Source organism: Candoia aspera, chromosome 3 (genome assembly GCF_035149785.1).
Source record: "Candoia aspera isolate rCanAsp1 chromosome 3, rCanAsp1.hap2, whole genome shotgun sequence".
NCBI classification, from domain to species: domain Eukaryota; kingdom Metazoa; phylum Chordata; class Lepidosauria; order Squamata; family Boidae; genus Candoia; species Candoia aspera.
In genome coordinates this window covers 31,828,104-31,845,667 of record NC_086155.1, presented here as the reverse complement: position 1 = coordinate 31,845,667, position 17,564 = coordinate 31,828,104, and positions in this window count along the sequence as shown.

Genomic DNA, 17,564 nt, shown 5'->3' with positions numbered 1-17,564 from the left:
ATGTTTGTAAACCTGCCACTGTGGCATGATCAACAAATTGTGATTTGTTGATACAAAATTATGGCTTAGTAATATGTGAACCTTGAGAATCAGTTTGGTGTAGTAGTTAAGGTACCAGGCTAGAAACCAGGAGACCGTGAGTTCTAGACCTGCCTTAGGCACGAAGACAGCTGGGTGACCTTGGGCCAGTCACATTCTCTCAGCCCTAGGAAAGAGGCAATGGCAAACCACTTCTGAAAAACCTACCAAGAAAACTGCAGGGACTTATCCAGGCAGTCTCTGACAATTGGACACAATTGAATGGATTAAAAAAATGTGTGAACCTAATTATTGGCTCTGGGCTTGAAGCTTAATACAGTAGATCATAGCATCCTAACATGAAATGGCATGAACAGCCATCAGTTATTGCTGCAGGGACACAGATGCATAGACAATTCACTGATTTTCTATCTCTGTTTAATTGAGTTCATCTGAGGAGAGGGAAGAAAGGGAAGAAGGAGAGGAGGGGGAGGGGGAGGGGGAGACTGCTGAATGCTCCTGGCTTTTTCCTGAATGCTGCTGATTAACTATTGTACTGTTGATCACTCTAACTGTCCATTGTGCACGGACATTGCTTCCTGTTGACCTGCTTCCTGTTGACCAAGTAGAGGCAGTTTCAGAGAACATATAAGGAAGCCAACTCCTCAGACAGCAAACTTAATGAGTAAGCAAGGGAAATATATAAGGGAGACCCCAAACAACCTGGATGGTGAAGGAAGTTTTGTGGTCATCTGCAAGGTATGTGCAATGTTTGTCCTCCTGTCAGAAAGGAAACCAAACTACATCTGTTGGAAATGCAAGCTTGTATCATTATTGGAGGAGAAGATAATAAGGAAAGAGTTTCTACAATACAACATAGCAGGGAAGATGAGAAGTTCCTGCATAGAATAGGTGAAGCTTCTCCAGAGGGGCAGAGAGACAAGAGAAAGCAGGGAAAGGAGGGGCAGAGAAAGGGGGCAGAGAAAGGTGAGTGAATGCCAGAAAAGCAAGTGACAGTATGTTTGACACTGAAGCAAGAGGATTGGGTGGCACTCAACCCGTTTCAAGCTCTTGCTTCAGAAGATAATCCACGGCTACTGGTATAAGCCTCACCAACTCCAGCTTCACATAACAGGGTGGATTATATTTGGGCCACTATGGATCAAAGGGCATTTTGAGGAAAAAGAGGTGTGTTGCGGTGATGGGCGGTTCCCTGCTGAGTGGAACTGAGGATGCATAGGGAAGACTTTGTATTATGCCACAGGGGATGTATTGTCTTTGAATATATTCATAACTATCCCTTCCTACTGTTAGGAATACAGAAGAGTCAGACTTATCTAGTGGCATTCACAAGAGCAGAGTTTGATGAATTCACATGGAAGGTATGTTAGAACCAATGGCTTGAAATTCTGAAGGAGAAAAGTTTCAGGATAATTCTTAAAAAAAAAGAAACTAAGAGTACAATTGCAAACAGTTCCTACAAGAAAGAAAAATGAGAACTACTAAAGAAATCAGTGTGGATAGACATAGACCTTTCTAAAAGAAAGGAAAAGGGAACATAAACAGGCAATAAAAAGAGATGCATCAATAGAAAGAGATGTAGTCACTAGAAATATTAAGGTTTGTGTCTGATACGTTAAAGCTCAGAATGAGCTGAGGCCTGTGAGAAATGTTCCAAAAATAATAATAATAAAGGCTTCTTTGGTTATATCAGAAACAGAAAGAAAGACAAGATGCTACGGGTCAGTTGTGAGCAGAAAGGGGTGAATCGGTAACAGGTGATAGTGAGAAAATAGAACATCTTAACTCATAGTTTATGTCTGCCTTTTCTTAGAATTGAAATAAAGCCTGGTTGGCTACCACTGTGCTGCTAGTGGAAAGTGGAAGCTGCAGCTCAGATTAGTCAAAGAGAGAGTAAAAGCACGTTTAGTCAATCTAAATGGGTTCAAGAATTCAAATCTCCAGATCGGATGAAATACATCCTAGCAGGAACTAATGTAGGTGATTTGCAGAAATACTAACTGGAATCTTTGAGAACTCCTGGAAAACTGGTGAGGTCCCAGAAGACTGGAGGAGAGCATGAGTTTCCCCTATCTTCAAAAAAGGGAAGCAGGACTCCAAAAATTACAGAACTCTCAGCTTGACATCTCTACTGGGTAAAGTTGTCAGGCAGTTTATTAAACAGCATATTTGTGAGCACTTGAATAGGAATACAGTAATTAACAAGAGCTTACCATGGGTCTGACTCAAGCAAGTCATGCAAGACTAAATTTATCTCTTTTTCTGACAGAGCTACTAGCTTAATTAAGTAAGGGAACAGTGTGGACACAGTTTACCTTGGCTTCAGCAAAACATCTGACAAAGTCTCCCATAATATAGTCACTAATAAAATGGTAAAATATGGCTAAATAATAGAACCGTTAGATGGATTCATAATGGCTGAATGACCATGCTAAAAGAATACTCACTAATGGCTCCTCACTTGACTGGAGAATAGTATCAAATGGAATGCTACAGGACTCTGTGCTGTTCAACATTTTTATTAATTACTAGAATTAAGGGGTTCAGGGAATGTTCTAGTAGATTACAAACTGAACACAAGCCAACAGTGTGATGCATCTGCATAAAAGACAAATGTGATTTTGAGATGTATTACAGGAGCCTAGAGTCCAGCCCATGGGAAGTAATTGTCACATTCTACTTTGCCTTGGTTTAAAAAGGACATTGACAAACTGGAGTGAGGGCTATCAAGATGGTGAGGCCATGGGAAACAAAGTCCTATAAGAAACAAATAGTTAAGAAATAGGGTATATTTAGCTTGCAGAAAAGAAGACTGCAGTGAGATAGGATAGCAATCTTGAGATATCTAAAGGGCTATCATATATAGGAAGGAGTCAACCAATGGGCTGAAAGTACAGGGAAGAAAATTCAGGTTAGATACTGAGAGGAATTTCCTGATGGTCAGCAGTTAACCAGTGGAATAGATTGCTTCATGAAGCGGTATGCATCTCTTCACCTGAAGTTTTCAGAGAGAGACTGGATAGCCATCTGTGTAAAAAGTTTGGCATATCTTGCATTGAGCATGGGCGTGGACTAGATGACCTCTGAGATCAGTGCTGATTCTGTTGCTCTATGATTAGACAACAGCGCTGCTTGCAAGGGTTGTGTGATTTCCAAGCTGACTCTCCGTGGAGCAAAAGACATTAAGAGCAATCTATCTGAGCAGTGAGAATATGGAATGTAACCAGCAATACTCTTGAAAGTACAGTTGGCAACTCTTGAATATCTAAGTTGCTAAGTCTGAATAGAAGTGGTAAGCATTGTCTGAAGCATTAAAAATAGTAATGATAGAACTGATATAAACACAGAAATATTTAGGAAGCCGAAAATGGGCCAGGTTTCCCATGAGTGAATGATCCAGTCAGCAGCTTTGATCCAAGGCAGTCCTTCCCCTTCTCTTTCATATTACACTAACAAGAATATCAAACCCACCCCAGGCATTCATTGAGTCTGCTTTTTCCCAGTCTTATGCAATACCAAACTGGGCCGATCACACACATGCATACAACACTCAGGGCCACTGGGGAGTTAAGACAATCAAGCCATGCAGCTGCCTGTTGCTCAAGAAAAACCAAACCTTTTGCTAAAAATAAACAATGACACTGTTACTTTAAAAGGAGTGCAGTGGTGCATCCCACAGATTAAGAATCTTACAATGAAAGTAAAAATGGGACACTTAGTCTGGAAATCTGTAGCATAAAAAGTGAAATCAGACCATCAATATGGCTCACACCAGAAGTGAATGGCAAAGCATACCAATACAATTGGACACTGATTCTGCAGTATCAGTTATATCACTGCATAAACGTGGGCAGCATTTCAGAGATGCTAAACTAAAGACATCAGAAGTACAACGGACACACACATACACACATACACACACAAATACATACATACACATTTATACTTGAGAAAAGATCACTTAAATTGGAATTATACCTTGGCTACAAAATACAATAACCAGCGAAGCACATTTGTCTTATACGCTGTGCAAACTGGTGGAGCCACAGTTTGGAGCTCTGACTGGCTAAGGAACTACTGCTGAATTGGAGTTCCATCAGCAACCCATGTGCTGTACTTCCTATCACATAGACTACTGAGAGTAAGCTAAAGTTATTGGCTGATGCTGCACTTGTGTTCAAACATGATACTGGCACACTCACGCACATCAAAGGAAAAATAGTATTATAGGAGAATGCTATACCTTAGTTTCACAAAGCATATTTGGTTCTTTATGCCTAAAGTTATGTGATATCACAACACAGTTTCTACAGCAACAAATCAAATGCCAGTGTGGTCTAACTGTATATTCAAGATTGGACCTTCTCAATTCTAACGTGAGAACAAATATTCAGGACAAACAACTGAAACAACATGAGCAATGTTACTACACGGAAGTGTGATGCTGCTCCATTGCATAAACAGTACAAACAAGAGTCTACAGAAAGGAGTGTAAGTGATTAACCAAGATCAAAGGTAGACTTGGATTCCTTTCTTATACTGTAAAGGTGGTTCCTGATAACCTTTTGAGATGACCCGTTGGCCAGCTGAAGAAAACAGAGATACAGAAAGAAGTTGCAAATGATGTGGTTGGAGATTCAACTGTAATTCCTCAATATCCAATAGTACCTACCCCCAAAGTAAGTTCACAGACAATAATTGCCCCATGGTTGCCAATATCATTGAACACACCAAGCATTCTTGTCTGTGGTGACGGATCTTATGCCATTCATATATGTAATCCACAACAGTGTAGCAATAACCTTGAGGAACATGAGAAAGAGGTGCAACCAAGACAAGAGACAGGCAAAAGAAATTTGAGTCTGAGGCAGAAATTTAATTTGAGAAAGCATCTCAGACTTGACCCTTCCTAGTCCTCTTGAAGATAAAGGGAGGGAGGGAGGAAACATATTCAGACTTGAAAGATTCTATTATTGTAACCTTATAATAAAACTAGTATTAGCTTTCATAACTATGGTTTCCTAGTCTGGTCTTCCTCAAAGGGCTGATATACACTATCTAGATTTGTAAACATAATATGATCTTTATCTTGGTGGGAAAGGAATGTTATTATTCATTATGAATTTTTATTGTTGTTCAGTTATCAGCTATACCTGTGATTCTTGCCAATGCACTGGAGTTAGTTCTTCTAGAAGTGTCAATAAAGCAAGCATCAAAAAACCCTACTCTTTACTCTAGCATCTTGTCTGATCAGTAGAAAAGACACAACACTTTTAATGTGCTTAACTTCACTGAGCTGTGTAGCTGTGTCCACTGCACCAGGTACATATACAATAAATTAATACCGCAGGGAAAAAAAACCTTATTTTTTTCAATAGAATAAATTAAAAGAAAAATCCATCCAGCTTCTCTTGTCTATGTGGATCGGTGGCTGCTCAGAGGAGACTTGACCTTACAGGGCCAATGATTCAGTAAAATAGCAGTTAAACAGTTACTAATAGATCACCAGCTGACTTTCCTACAGGGCTTTCAGAAGCTGTGCACACTGTATCTGTGTCTGTTTCAAAAACAGAAAATTTCAGAGAGTATGCTTGATGTCAGCTGCAAAAATCGTATTGAAACATAAGGCCAGTGTGTCAGATAGCAGTGGCACTGCATGAGAAGAAATTATTATTGTTTCACAGAATTTTTATTTGTACAAGCAATTCCACATTAGTTCTGCAGTTAGGCTATGCCTCAATATTATGCATTAATAGGCTCACTTTTTCAGCAGCTGATGACTGTAGTTCTAGGAAATTTATTGTTGCTATAAAACGAGTCTCTTTCTCTCTCACTCTCTCTCCTGCTAATTGACAAAGAGGCCCAGTAATTAAAGTACAATAAAAGTTTTCCAGTAATTAGTTTCTGTAGTTTTGTTACAGGCCATCAATTGTTCTTTAATAATACTGATTGTTAACATTCAGTAGTCAGTAGACTCTCAAAGCATTCTGGGGCACAGCCACTTCCAAACACTACACATTCCATTCCCATGAGGGCATTTGCATTCAGAGGAAAGTTAACCCTCTCCTTGGGTACTGTGCCTGTAAGATGGTTTTATGGATTTGGCTAAAACAGCTGAAATAACTAATTGCTGCAGGCAGGTTTAGTAGTTCTATGCTAGAGGGCATGGCTTCAGCTTGGATTACTTTGCCCCTGTTGAAAAACAGATGATGAAGAGGATGAGGATGAGGACCTAAATGCATTTCTCAAAATATTTGTTCATTCCTTTAGCTCCAAATGGCATTGCTCTGGAAGTTCTTCTTAGTTCCATTTTGCCAAGAAGGTAGAAAAAATGTTATCCTTTGGTGGCATTTTAGCTGTACATTTCAAAAATATTTCTTTCTAGCATCCAAACAGGCAGATAATGTGTGTAGGTACTCTAATAGCCAATAGTCATAAGACATGTGGGATTATATCAGTACTCACTGAAGCAAGTGTCTTGCAACCATCAATGTACATTATTGGACTGTCCAACTACTAAGCCCAACTCCATCTAAAATCATGTCTAGTATCCCAAACAGAATGCTTATTATTATATCCAGGCATCATGACTTAGCCACAAACTGGGAATATTGATGAGATTAGTTTAGTTGCCTAGCCCTAATTTTAAGGAATTTTTTTCCAATGGTGACTTCTCCAGGTGTGTTAGGTAGGAATTCTAAAAGTTGAAATCCGGCACATCTGGAGAGCAGGGGCATCCACAGGCTGTCTGTGTGTGTCTGTGCATGGCAGAATCAAAATAGCAGGCATGACCAGGGTGAGAGAAACGCCACTCCTTTTTACATGTATGCAATATGTGCAACATATGTGCATAACATTTGTTTATGTTAAAAGGTGTGGGAATTTATGTGCCCAATCATACACACCATTTTGTGTTGTTTCCCTTCCTTGAGGATGCCCCTGTCAGGAAGCATCACATAGAAGACTGTTTTTATTATTTTGTTGCTCTGACCTATCTCCTATGTTGTCTTCATTTCTGCTCCACACTGATCCACTTTTTTAACCAGATTAACATGATAATAAAGTATGAGATGGTACTAGTTCATGTGATATATTGGAGTGCCATTTAAGGGGCAGTAAATTCTGCAGTTCATTTTCAGTGCATCAGTTCTGCAATGCATTTTAACATAACACTTCTTTGAAAGTAAAGGATTGTAAAACATTTGTCTTGGCTGAAATTATTTTACAGTAGCTGGAACTTTTGTTCTAGCTACCAGATGTCCATGAAATGTATAGATGAACTTCAATTTACACAGATGAGTTCTGTGATGACCACATGAATAAGTGTGGGTAATCAAAAATGCTATTTCTGAAGAATGAGTTTTAGGGGAAGTAAGCATTATTTAAATTTAGTTAAATTGCCTAATGCTATTTCCCCCTCATATCTAAAACATAGATTGGCCTAGAAACTTCAGATTTGTTTAATGCAAGAGCCCGTGAAATAATCTAGGGAAGAGAGTGATGCACTGCTCAGGAATTATTCACATCAGAGTTAGAAATACAGTACAAGAGTGCTAAAGCAAGAACCATTATTTCTGGGGAGTGTGTAGAACATTCTGCTCCAGATAGTTGCAGGGAAAACAAATCCTCCTAATGTGAAAACTGTGCCATTTTCATCTATGCCCAACTGGAGATAATCATATTAAAGTATACTTGTGGCACAAATTATTATTGTTACTATTGTTATTATTATCTACACATAGTCTACCAAATAGTTCTGACTGGATTTGGTACTTTTGCCTATTAAATCCTTCCCAAGGATCTAGGATAGTTAAAGATATTGTTATAATATGCACTGTTCCAAATAAAGCAATTTTTTGTAACTGATGAGTTGAGATTGTGTCCATTCCTAATGTGGCTAAGTGCTTTTCCAGATCTATTGGTATATCATTATTGTTGTTTTTATTCAGTATATATTTTATTAATCTGATTATAAAAGGCACAGCTATAGACAAGACAAGACAAGACAAGACAAAAGCAAACTTTTTTTTTTAATTTCCAGGTTAATCTTGGGTAAAGTATTTTGGAATTGTTGTAGCTTAGTGATGAAGCAAGGAAGTTCTTCTCAGGCTCAATCACTAGCATCTTCAACAACAACAACAAAAGAATCTCAGCTAGTGGTTTTGGGATAAACACCATTTCAGATTTCACAGAGCACTATCAGACTATTTTAACTCAAGAAAAGACAACTTGATATAGTACCTTTTGCTTTCCTTGGTCATGAGAAGCAGGTAGATTTGAATGACTGCCTTTTCAGAAGCTAGTCTGAACCCCTACTCTTTGAGCTAGCTAATTTATTTATAAAGCTGTATTGTTCTACTTCTGCTGTATTCCTTTCTTCTGTGATTGACCAAGACCTTTTCTTTCCCTTTTATAATGATTAGAATAGTCATGGCAGTGGATCACACCAAGGAGCAAACCAAGATTTTTTTTTCCTTTGTCATTTAAAAATATACTTGCAGAGGTCATCTAATATGCAGGTATCTTGAGGAGCCTGCATTGCCAAGCAACTGGGTGATTTAAGTAAAAGTTTAGTGTGTTCTTTTCTGTATGTACCATGTGACTGTGTGCTACTCTGCTCCAGAGACTTTTTTTTAAAACAAAGTTCCATTGCTCTGGATTTTTTTTAGCCTGTTTATTTTAGTAAAATTAAGTTTTTAAAAAAAATATCTCTGGATTCAGTGCTAACTTTTAATGTGTTCACCTTCAGGATTTTTTTAACCAACCCAATTATCTAGATTCATATGACATACTGAAGCACAGATTGTTAACCACTGGCTGGGTGTGTACAATGTGTTAGACTAGAATATGATTGGCTTACTTGTGACTTAGTGTCTTGGACAAATTCAGCTAAAACTTCCTTTGTTTCACAATCCTGTAAATTTTGTCTTGGTTCTTCTTCTGTGTTTCTAACTTACCCAACGTATGGATCCGGTATGTAGATGACACTTTTGTCATAATACAAAAGAAACAACTGGAAGAAACCCACAAAACCATCAATAACATCTTTAATGGAATAAAATTGACAAGGGAGGAAGAAAACAACAACTCACTACCATTCCTGGACATCCTCATCAGTAGAGGAAATGATGGTAAGTTAGAAACACAAGTCTACAGGAAAGCTACCCACACCAACCAAGTGCTCCATTACCACAGTAACAATCCAACCTCCCACAAGAGAAGCTGTGTAAGAACATTATTCAGATGAGCACTTACACACTGCAGCAACCCAAAACACCAGAAAAAATAAAAAGATCATCTATACAGCATCTTCCAACAAAATGGATACCCACTCAACTTTATCAAAAAGTGCCTCACCACCCAACCCACCACAACTCAACCAATGGAAACTATGAAAAGAATAACACTGCCATACATCAGAAACATCTCAGAAACCACCAACAGACTGTTACAACCACATGGCATCACCATAGCACATAAACCGACTAAAGCTCTTCAAAACATATTAAGCAACCCAAAAGACCCAATAGTCCAAGAAGAAAAAACAGGAGTTATTTACAACATACAATGCAAAGACTGTAACAGCCACTATGTAGGACAGACAGGCAGAAGACTAGCAGAATGCATCCACGAACACCAACTAGCAGTTAGAAGACATGATGAGAACTCCTTAATCTCACAACACATGGACAGACTCAACTATAGTTTCAACTGGGAAACTGTGAGCTTCCTAAGGTAAAGGTAAAGGTTTCCCTTGACGTAAAGTCCAGTCGTGTCCGACTCTAGGGGGCGGTGCTCATCTCCGTTTCAAAGCCTTGGAGCCGGCGTTGTCCATAGGACACTTCCGGGTCATGTGGCCAGTATGACTCACGGAACGCCGTTACCTTCCCGCCGTAGCGGTACCAATTAATCTACTCACATTTGCATGTTTTCGAACTGCTTGGTGTGCAGAAGCTGGGACGAGCAACGGGAGCTCACCCCGCCGCGCGGTTTCGAACCGCCGACCTTCCGATCGACAGCTCAGCGGTTTAACCCGCAGCGCCACCGCTTCCTAAACCAAGCCAAATCCAAAAATGCCAGAGAATTCCTGGAAGCCTGGCACTCAGACAAAGCAGCCATCAACAGACACATAGAGGTAAACAACATTTACATACCATTCAAAAGAGGCAATAGAAAAGCCAAAAGACCAGTACACTCCCTTGCCAGCAATCAACACCCAGATATGCAAAAATCAACACTAGGATTAACACCAGATGAACCATCAGACAGCACAATACACCTGAATCAAGGAACTATTAACTCAGGCAATCGACCAAGCAGCAAACAACAGCCCAATCAAAGAACTCCCAAGGAGAGAACAACACCCCCACCAACACAAGCAGGGCAAGCCACGGTATATAAACTGCGAGCAAGGCCCACTCTCTCTTTGCACTGAAGATGTTGCCTAGTCTGGCAATGAAACGTCTGCAAGAAAACAACAAGGCTCAGAGAGCACCAAGGACTCCACAGTTCAACCCTGAGCTACAAATATTTGCTTTGATTGATATTTTATTGTCTTTTAATTTTTTTTTAGGATAATGGTGTCCAGTCTATGTATAAGAAAGTATTATTAAAGAAGATAGTTGGCAGATTGACACACATCAGTTTTGCTTTGGATTTCTGATTTCCTTTCACCCATTCCTCCATATTTTTTAATGAAATGTCCTCTGCATCTGACTTATCTCTGGTGAACTTGGTTAATAATGCTACAGCTATGAACTTTGTTTTATCATTTTATATGATTTTATATTGTTTTTACTGTTTTTATTTGTTGTATTGGCTTGCTATTTTTAAATAGTTTTGCAATTGTTTGTGAGCTGCCCAGAGTCTTGTATGGAGCTGGGTGGCTATATAAATTTGATAAATAAATAAATAAATAAATACAGTTCATTGTATAGTTTTACAAGTGATATTAGTTGGTAGCCAATCTGCTGAAGAGTTCCATAGGGACCTGAAGATTCTATCTATCTATCTATCTATCTATCTATCTATCTATCTATCTATCTATCTATCTATCTATCTATCTATCTATCTAATAAACATCTTAAAAATGTCACCACGGCAGATTTTACACTGACTGGCAACAGCTCAAAATCCAGGAATGATTGCTTGTGTGGGTTAACGCTGGGCTCTGAAAGTGAAAATAACCTTTCATAAATGATGAATGCCAAGTATCAAGGTGAACAGTAGTTGGCCAAGACTTGAAGGTAATCTTTAAATCCTTGACATCAAGTACATTCAAATATGAGAAATCACTCTTGCCAGATTTATGTGGGCTAAGAGCAAAAACCAGACAACCTCTCAAACCTGAGGAAATAATGTGGTTCAACGTCTTTTATCTTTTCCACAAAGGACAAGTGAAATGTCTGATAAAGCTTTGTAGACTTTTCAGGATGAAAATTATGCTGACCTGTGAGGACCCTGAAAGCAGCCTTTCTAAGTTCTCATACACATTGGCCATGATCCAGTATAACTTCTAAGATGGGTTTTCTGCATCCCATCCTGCATTCAAACTGCAAAAGAACCTTTTAAGCCAACTTTTCCTAGATACCTTCTTCATGTATTGAAATATAATTCCCATCATCCCAAACTAGTGTGTCTCTTTTTGAACACAGAACAATATGGAGTTGCCAGGGTGAGTTGCTGTGAAAAAGACAACCAACCTCTTCAGTATATCTATATCTCATTTGTGTATCTTTAGATTATGTCTTTCTTTGTTCATCTGCCAGGTACTATAATAGTTCATCTTAGAATCACTGGTTTACTTAAAAGAGTTGTCCTCGATCCTAGAGCAACATGCAGAATATTCCACAGCTTATTGTTTGCTCAGGAGAAGAAAACCAAATGCATTCTATTAACTCCACATGGCCAGTGGTGAGGGACTGTGGAAATCCTTGTCCTCCACAATTGGAGGAACCTGACTGCTAGCACTGACTATGCAGTCTACCAAGTGAATCTATTTTTTTTAGCACGAGTGGCATCCAGGATGCTACAATGATTATTTTTCAGAAAAAGAAAGAAACAAGGAAAAATATAGCTATAGCCCTATGTAAGTAAATTAAACATTACATTATAGAAAGGATTAAGAAATTAAAGTTAGGTTTACATTGCAAGTTAGTGTAAAAATCAATTTCAACATAAGAAAAAATTCCAGAAGAATTGTACTGGATCATACCAAAAGGCTAAGTCAATCATCAAGATTTGATATCACATCTACCTCTATTATCTGAAGACAATTTTAGTGGCCTGCTAGAACCACTAAAATGGAGCAGAGCTTATAACACAGCAGAGAAGCTGCACAAAAAAAGCATATTATCTAAAAATAGCTTCAGTGAGCATGTCAGAGAAACACAGGTTATTAATCTTACACATTCAGCCCTCCCAAGTATAAAGAATCACACACTTAGGCATATTAGGTTAAGAAGTAAAAAGAATCTTACTGATTTTATTATTGCTTCTGTAACATCCATCTTGGTTGAAAAGATGAAGTTCCTTTGTTCTTTTTTCCTTTCTAAATACTTAGTTTTGCCCTAAACTCTCAGCCCTACAGCTGCCAAGAGCTGTGTGGAAGAAAGGGGCAGAATTCTTCATCAAGGCCCGAGCACATGACCCTGATGAATGGAGAGCAGAGCAGCATGCTTGCTTCTCCCTGGGTGGAAGAAGGGGAAAGAGAGTAAGAGGAAGTGGGAGTGGCAACAAACAGCTTCCTCAGAGTTGCATTGTGGGACAACTTAATTTACATGCTAATTCACATGCAAATGAGGCATGCTGATTTGCCAAGACTTCCAACATTATCAATATCTATATTATCTACCTGTCTAGAACTATGGGATACAGAACAGCTAACCATCTAAAATAAAATCAGGTGTGACATCTTGTAAGATTTTGATAATTTGACAATTATTTTATTTCATTGTAGCATCTTCTATACTATAGTATTTGTCCTAACAGTGAGACACACACTGAGACGAGGAGTAGTTCTCTACTGTTTATTACTGCTACATAAGACAGAATCCTAACAAACTGAATAAGCGTGGGAAAAACCCAGACATATAAACCCCAAAAGCTAAGGCGGGCCTGATCTGTGTCTCTTTGAATGGCTGCTTAATTCCTCAGTACTACGCATGCGTTTTCCACCCTGGATGGGAGCCCCTTCCTGCTCGCCATCATTACTCATGACAGTATTGCAGCATCTTCTATATCTCCTGAGGGTCTGGTGGACATTCTGGTACCCAAGGGCATATTGCTAACACTTGCTGTAGCTACTATATCTGCATCACAATTATGACTATATTATGTGATGAAAGTGAAAGGTCCCCTGCGCAAGCACCGAGTCATGTCTGACCCTTTGGGGGGACATGGCTTTTGCAGAGTTTTCTTGGCAGACTATAGCGGGGTGGTTTGCAATTGCCTTCTCCAGTTGACACCTTCCCCAGCAAGCCGGGTGCTCATTTTACTGACCTCGGAAGGACGGAAGGCTGAGTCGACCTGAGCCAGCTAACCAAGAATCTAGCTTCCGCTGGGATCGAACTCATGTCTATATTATTGGCCACTTCTATTTGTAACTTACTATTTACTATAGACAATAAACCAAATGTAAATGTAAAACTATTTTGGGGGGGATTGGGTTTTGCTGTACATGAAATTATTGTGCATGTGTCTGTGCCATATTGTTTGAGAGTGTGTTTGAACAAGAGAGAAAAAATGTTATCTGTAATATTTATCACTTCAAATGTATGCAGTTGCGTCATTTTCTCTAATGAACTGCACCAGGTTGATTTATGCATCAGTACATTAGATTCTTGCTGATGACCTTTTCATGTGTTCCGAAAATTTAGTCAGCTCTAGCACATTATGTAAACTTTCTTTTTTCTTTTTGTAACACAGTGTTGAAAAATTACCTGTTTTGAGCATTTGTGTGACAGAAGGGCTTGGATGGTGTCAGCTGGAAGGAAGGTTGCCTATGAGAATAGTAGACTTTGTACTATATAGTGGTATAAATTTAGGAGTTTTCATCATCTTGTTTGCAACACTGCCACAGAGCCAAAAAGAAAGATTGAGAGTAGCTACAGTGACAATAGTTGGGGACCCATGTGGTTTGATGGAGGATGTGGGGGGTGGTCCACAGCAAAGGTTCCTGCCCTCCATCTCACAAGAGTTAACTTCAAGGGCCCTGGGGAAAATGCTGGCAGATGCCAGCTGAGATACTGTGAATGCCAGGAAAGGGGTTTAGGAATTGGGTGGGAGGCTTTATGGTATGGAGTATGGGCAGTGGAGGCTCGATTTGTGAAGGCCTCTGACTGTCATATGCTTAGCTGGGCACCTCTGGTGATGCTAGTCCATCACATTAACCACCACACCAAACAGTCATCACTTCTTGGTGTATGTGTGTGAGTGGGGACAATACCTGCAATCCTGAAATAAGCTGTGGTGTACCTCCTCATGAAAAAATCCTCCTTGGATCTAGCCATATTTGGTAACTAATCATCCAGTTTTCAGCCTTCCCTTTCTAGGGAAAGTTATTGAACTAAGGATGCAGTTACTAAGCATCCTACCAACAATCCAATTATCTGGATTGTTTTCAGTCAGGGTACAGCTTGGGCATGGGCAGAAATGGCACTGGTTGCAGTAGTGGGTGACCTTTGTTGGGACTTGGACACAGGCAGTGCTTCTATTCTTTTTGGCCTTCAGTGGCCTTCAATATCACCAGCTATGGCATCCTTCCTGACTATGTATGAGAAATGGAGGCACTGTTCTGCTTTGGTCTATTCCTTCCTTAATGGGCAGTTTCAGTTAATCTATGTTAAAGGTCCTGCATTAGTTGCCAACAGGCTTCTGAGTAGTATTCAAACTGCTGGTTTCAATCTATAAAGCCCTATATGGCTTGGTACCAAGGTAACTTCAGGACCAACATTTCCAACCAGTCTGGGTGGTTGTTGTACCTCAGCAGAACTGCTAGGCTAATTGAAACTGAGCAGGCCCATCGGTCCTGGAGGTCTTAGAACAGGATAAGAGATGAAGGTGAGGTGAGAACATATCTCCTACAAATGGTTAGTTGGGTGTCTTTATGCTTGGATAAGTAGGATGAGTGGATGAGTCTTCTGTACGGCATCCTACCTTCCTTTTTTATAATGTGCAATCAGTGATTGGCAGTGCGTAGTTCTTTCATTTTTGTTACACTGTCAGAATGTTGAAAGGTTATGTTTGTTTGCTTGCTTTAATCTCTACAGCTGCCCATCTCATCATAGTGACTCTGGGCGGCTAACAACAGTTACAGCCCAACATAATGTACACCGCAGCAATAAATACTTAATTGGCATCTGAAATAAAATTACAAATTACCCATCAACATAACCATCTCACAGACTGCCAAATTATATACCTTTGTTGAGGTTTTCATGGGGAAATTGGGCTACCCTGATAAGCAACTGAGACACCGTCTGTTTCTTGAGGAAGAGGAAGGGCTGATTCTCTGGGCCTCTAGGGCAGTGTTTCTCAACCTCAGCAACTTTAAGATGTGTGGACTTTAACTCCCAGAATTCCCCAGCCAGCATGGGAGTTGAAGTCCACCCATAGAAGTTGTTGAGGCTGAGAAACACTGATGTAGATAATAATGACTAACCAGCAGGAATAGTCTGGATCTGTTAAGAGCTCCCTCTGCCTGACTTTATGTCAAGTAGTAGAGGAAAGATCAGATTTCTGGTTGGCTAGTCTGAGGCTTAGAGCCAGCCTTGAAGTGCCGGAAGAGAAACAGGTAAAGTGCTTCTCTGGCAAAAGAGAAGCCTGCAGTTGCTATTCTCTTGCCGTTCCTAGTAAAGAGTGATCCTTTCCCCTTTACATTTACTCCCCCCCGCCCCGCTTTATTGTGTTTATGTGGGTTGGGTTGTTAGATGGCCAGCTGCAGTGCACAGGCATATGTATCATTAAATACAATCAAGGTTCTTTTGGTAGGGGGGGGTGTCTCTATTTGCATGAGAAATTTCACATGTAGAGGCTATAATTTGTAGAATGCCCAACCACATGGGTGAAATCTACAAGCTGCCATCCCAACACATCTGGGAGACCAAGTTGAGTAACTTTATTTCAAAATTACATTTTAAATGTTACATATTTTAAAAAAGAACAAGACAGAGAAACATAAAGAATGCATTATATTTCTGTTCTTCAACATGGTCAAATGCATCATGTATTTAGTTTAAAAGCCTTTATTATTATACTATTATGGTCATTGTAATGTTTTCATGGCTTTGTTATCTCAGCTCAGTGTTTGCTTTAAAAGAACTCTCTGACTATCAGCCTTGGAATCTGTTTGCCTTATGCTCTGGAGAATTTATTTCAGATCCTTTTAAAATGGGATTGTAAAAAAATGTGGAATTAATGAAGACTTACAAGATGTTTTTAAAATAAAATCACAAACTTCAGGAGGTATTAAAACATACTTCATGTAAATGTCAGGACTATTTTCATTTTATATAAGAAATTATTCACACCATTATTTATGGTAGGAAAAGAATCTGCAGAAGGGTTTGGAATATGCAACTTCTTTCATTGCACTAAAAGGATTTAAAGTTATATATTCTAGCACTTTTCTTTCAGAGCTCTGATACTGAAGCATGCTTACTTATTTTCTATATATTATTTTGCTTACTGCTTCCTGTTAAAGTAATTTTTCTCTTCTATTGGATTTGTTTAGATGCATCTGAAAGATAAAGCTTGGATCAGCTTCCTCATATTCTTTTTTTACTTTAATTCACAATACAATCTTATACTTGTCTACTCAGAAGTTAGTAAGCATTACATTGTGTAAAAACTCATAATAATTTTCATATATTACACTACAGATGTTTTTTCTGATATGCAGATTAATCAAATATAAAGGAAAATACAGTGTGAAATAATTCTAAACTCTGTTGAACATTAAATCCCTAATAGTAAAAGTAAAGTAGTAGTAATGTAAGTTTAATACACCATTTAATGGACATCTCTAGTTTGGATATTTCATACCTTAGAAAGCTATTAAATAATAAATAAACAGAATAAAACAATATACAGTACATTTCAAAATGAAAAGATATCAAGAACTCATGAATATTAAATATCAAGAACTCATGAATATTAAAATGTATTATTTGTACAGATCATCTAATACTTTGAAAGGAATTTTTTAAAAAATTACCTTTCATAGAAAAGTCAGTAATTCATGAAAATATTGTATAAAAGTGCATTATCTCTAGAGAAATTGTTTGAAAAAAAACCCTGTATATTAGGCAAAATTACAAGTAAAATACATGCTTTGGGAGAAATTTCCATAAAAATACATATAGATGTTAGTATGAACTTAAAGAAAAAAAAGATAAACTACTAATTGGACAAACTAAACTTAAAAATGGAAAAATGAGAAACTGAGAAAATCAGAATGGTTAGCTCAGCCCATCCTTCTTCCTGAACAATTGTCAAAAGTAGATGCACATGTAATAAAAGTTTGG